Genomic DNA, 4,538 nt, shown 5'->3' with positions numbered 1-4,538 from the left:
AAAAAAAAAAAAAAAATACAAAATTAGCCAGGGGTGATGGCACATGCCTGTAATCCCAGCTACTCAGGAGGCCGAGGCAGGAGAATCTCTTGCAACCAGAAGGCAGCGGTTGCAGTGAGCCGAGATCACACCACTGCACTCCAGCCTGGGTGAAAGGGTGACAACTCCATCTCAAAAAAACAAAAGGAAAATCAGAATAAAGTGTGGATTTTCGTTATTGTTAATGTATCAATATTGGCTCATTAATTGTAATAAATGAACCATATAAGGAAAGATGTTAATAATAGGAGAATAATAGGAGAATAATAGGAGAATAATAGGTATAGCGTATATCTGAAAACTCTGCACTATTTTTACAAGTTTTCTGTAAATCTAAAATTGTTCTACAATTAATTTTTTTAAGTCAAGTAATTTACCCAAATCTATACAGCTAGTAAATACTCAAAGGTATGAGACAAACTCATAAGTTGAACCCATAAGTTGAAGTTTGAAGTTTAAGTTGAAGAAGTTTAGATGACTTCAAACTCTGTGCTTTTCCCACTACACAAAACCTTTCTTAGTTTACCCTTCTGGGATTATGTAGGCATTTGTATCACTGTCTAAACAATACGTTCCTTATGGGCAGAGAAAATATTTTTTCTTTCTTTTTTTTTTTTTTTTTGCACCTTCCACACCATTGACGTTGAGTAAACCAGTTTAAGTTAACTACTGGCATAAAGTCACAGAACCTAAAGAATCTGAGATTTGGCCGGGTGCTGTGGCTCACGCCAGTAATCCCAGCACTTTGGGCACCGAGGCGGGTGGATCGCTTGAGATCAGGAGTTTGAGACCAGCCTGACCAACATAGTGAAACCTGTCTCTACCAAAAATACGAAAATTATTCCAGCCTAGTGGCGCGCGACTGTAATCCCAGCTACTCCGAAGGCTGAGGCAGGAAAATTGCTTGAACCCAGTAGGCGGAGGCTGCAGTGACCGAGATCGCACCACTGCACTCCAGTTTGGGCGAAAGAGCGAGACGCCGTCTCAAAACAAATAAAAAAGAATGTGACTTTTGGAGAACTTGATTAAATCAGACCCACACGGTCCTCTCCACAGAGAGGCCACAGATTGGCGCTCAGCTGGGCTCTCTCAGTTCTGCAAGTGTCCTGTGCTGCCATCTACCGGTGTCTGGAAAGCGTCGCCCTCCCTTATTGTATCTCATGGGGAGAGGTTGGAGAGAAGAGATTCAAGCGCCACTTAAATTGCAGAACATATGTAACTGTAATGCAGTTCATTCGACACCTGTGCCAGGGAAAGGCCTCACTTTTCTCCAGCAATTGCGGGCCATCCTAACTCCCTATCAACACTCATCTCGTAAAATTCACAGATCTTCTCGCTGACCTGTCTCAATAGGTACAGATCTGACTCCTAGTGTCCATCCCAGAACTCACACCTGCCTGCACAGCGTAGGCTTCAGAAACTGCTCAACCTCGCAAACCTAAACCCGACCGCCCAGATTCCCTTATTTTCACAGACCCCTGAGATTCCTTGCACTACCTTGCAAACCCTACGGACCTCCCCTATTAGTGCAAACGCACGCGCCAACCCAGACATCCCTACAAAGAGGCTCAAGTTTCGCAAGCAGCTCACACCGGCGCGAAAGCAGCGAGAGAGCCCCAACCCGGCTCAGAGCCCTCAGGCTTGTGGCTTTCGCCCTGGCTCCGGCTCCCCACCGCTCCCTGATCCGCTCCGCTCAGGCTAGCAGCCTTTCGACCGAAGCCCCGCCCCTCTAGACCTGTCATCACAGAAGCCGCACGTGGCCGGGGTGGGACCTCAGGCGACCTGCGGCCATCACTTTGTCTCCTCCGTCATCCATTGGGGTTGCCACCGCCAATCAGAGCCAGCGGATCCTGGTTGGAGCGCGACCGCCCGGGTGAGGCGTGAGGGAGAAGGGGCGGAAGGAGGAGAGGCTCTGAGATGGGAGGGGGATCGTGGTGGAAGGGGGCCTGGCGCGACTTCTGCCAGGCTGGAATCCGAGGGGGCGGATCCCGGTGAAAGGCGGAGAGACCAAGAGGAGGCGGGGATCGCGGGTGGGGCCTGGGAAAAGCTGAGGATCCTGGGGAAATGCAAAGAAAACGCGAAAGAGGCTCGGGGACAGAAGGGGGCGGGGCCCGGGCTACAGGGGAGGAGCTCGAGAAATTAAACGAGGAAAGGGACAAGTCCGGAGAAGGTGGAAGGTGGGACAAGGGGAGACGGTGGGCCTGGGCGTTGCGGGGGCGGGGCTCGAACCGAAGGGGCGAGGTTTGCAGGCCGAGACTACAGATAGGACTGCTCAGTAACTGCCCCAACCACTACCACCTCGTCGAGTGCAACGGGATCCACGGAACTACAGGTGTGGGGCGGGGTGAGCGTGGAAGAAGGGACGCGGATGGGGGTGCGCTTTGCAGACAATCTGGAGACTGCTGTATGCTGAGGGAAGACACGGAGTCGGGGGAGCAGTTGGGGACTCAATGTGTGGGCAACAAGGTGCATTCTCTAGGGGCCTCTATGGGGGAAGGGCGGGAGCGCTTCGTTGTGGGTGGGGGGGTGTTGCGAGGTACACTGAGGGGGCTGTGTTGCTGTCTGATGTGGGGAGTTGGAGGAGGTACATGAGGGGGAGGGGACTTGGAGGCGCTTTGACAGAAGGGGGACTGTTTAATGGAGAAAGGCTGGTGGTCCAGAGTGTAGCGGTGTCAGAGGGTCTGCGGGCACTATCTAGGGGAAGGGGTTGTAGGCCCCAGTTGAGGCGGGAGAACAGAACCCCCAGTACTTCGAGAAAGTAACAGTTTAGGGCATTGTAGTAACTGCAGGAAGATACTTGTGTTCTGGGTTCTAGGAGCAAGGGTGATGGGGTTAGTTGGGTGAAGAGGCCAATCTGTTGCACTCCTGTCTGCTCAGCTTTTAACTTCACCCCCTGGCCTGAGCACTCAGAGAGGAGTCGGACCCTGCTTGTCACCAGGGCTTGTGTGACTGTCTCCTCAGTCTATTTTGGATCTGTCCAGCTGAGACTGGGGTTTCTTCCCCTAGCTGATGTCCCGGGGGACCCTTCCCCCACTGGGTTCCTGTCAACCCCCCATCCTAGTTCCTGTTCCTCCCAGAGCCAGCCTTGGTCTCTGTCTCCCCCTCCCCCTCCCTGCCCTGCCCTTACACTCTGGGTGTGCTCATTTCCCACTTCCTTCCTTGCCCCAGGGCCTGGCCTGGCCCTTGCCCATCTAGGAGCTGTGCCCTGCCCGGGACTTTGTGCTCAGTAACCAGAGACCATGGTAACCAGCAGCAGGGCTCAGACCCCAACCCCACCACTACCACCCAGGTCTCTCGCATAGACCCCTAAGTGACTGGTAGCCACATTTAACCACTTGCCACAAACTGATTTTCCCCACCCTTGTCCTTACCCTGGGTGGGGAACCCTAGGGCTTCTGTGGGAGGGGGGAAGTGATGAGGAGTATTGAGGATCTTCCGTCTGTTTTGAGAGGTGGGCTATGACTGTAAGCTGAACCCAGTAAGGGTTGTGAGGTTCCAGCCTCAGGGAAGGAAGAGGGAGTAGCTCCCCACACTCCAGGCTTGGAAGCACTATCAGAACCGAGACTAGGACCTCGTTCTCTTGAGGGCTCCTCTGCTTCCCTGAGGGGATTTGATGGAGTGCTAGAATTCCTTTTGCCCCTAGGCTGGCTGGGAGAGGGTGGGAAAGGCTTGAGTTCCACACAGTGGCTGAATGAGTGTGACAGTGTTGCTAAAAGGGGCCCCAAGCCAGCCTCCTCACACAACCACCCAGGAGCTGAGAGACTGGCTGGAGAGGGGGGGATTGTGCTGAGGACAGACAAAGCCCTGGGGTAGGGTGGGGTAAAAAAGGGCAGGCTGAAGCCTTTTGAGGAGGAGCTGATTGCTATGGCAACACTGCTTCCCAGACAGTCTCTCAGAGAGGGCGGGCCTAGGGCAGACTCTCCAGCTTCCTCAGGACTGGGGCCGTTTGTGTGAGTGGGTGGGGCATGAAGAGAAAGGGCATCAGTTTGCTGTGCCGAGACTGGAGGATATAGCCTTTCTGCTTTGGTACAAGGCAGCAGAGCGTTCGAATGCCTGGGGCTATCCTCTGATATGGATATGAGTGAACAACAGTCATTGGAATTATAGAGCTGCAGAGGCCCTCAGCAGTCATTGTTGATACAAACCCCTCATTTTACAGGTTTGGAAATCTATGGCTAAAGAGACTGATTCCCCAGATGTCACAGTGAAAGGGCAGAAGATAGGATCCAGATCGCCTGATTGCTGTTCACTCAGCCCTGGGCCTGTTTTCTTCAGTCAGTGTTTATTGAACATTGCCAGGGACTAATGTTGGCTCTGTGAATATGAGCACAAATGAAACAAAGTTGCTGCTCTCATGGAGCTTCCATTCTAATAAGGGGAGAAAGAAATTACATAGGGGGAAGGAGAAGTCAGGTAGTGATAACTGCTATAAAAAAAAAAAACATGGTAAATTTAGGGCAGGAAGGTAAGGCCTCTTTTTTTTTTTTTTTTTTTTTTTT

General features: G+C 52.2%; 1 protein-coding gene across 6 annotated transcripts in view; it reads left to right on the top strand.

Annotated features, from left to right (window-relative positions):
* Positions 1-1,824: 1,824 nt before the first annotated feature.
* ATOSB (atos homolog B) overlaps positions 1,825-4,538 on the top strand; it is a 13,189-nt gene continuing 10,475 nt past the window's right edge. For 3 of the 6 annotated variants that reach the window (XR_001884059.1, XM_017865591.1, XM_017865584.1), the window contains exon 1: positions 2,205-2,505. The gene's annotated coding sequence lies outside the window, so the exon portion shown is untranslated. Of the gene's footprint in view, positions 1,913-2,129; positions 2,506-4,538 lie in introns of those variants that run through there. The other 3 variants (XM_017865588.1, XM_017865589.1, XM_017865585.1) reach the window with 3 other exon arrangements.

Source organism: Rhinopithecus bieti, unplaced genomic scaffold, assembly GCF_001698545.2.
Source record: "Rhinopithecus bieti isolate Rb0 unplaced genomic scaffold, ASM169854v2 scaffold_82876, whole genome shotgun sequence".
NCBI lineage: Eukaryota > Metazoa > Chordata > Mammalia > Primates > Cercopithecidae > Rhinopithecus > Rhinopithecus bieti.
The sequence above is the reverse complement of the archived record's forward strand: the minus strand, read 5'-3'. Positions and strand labels throughout refer to the sequence as shown.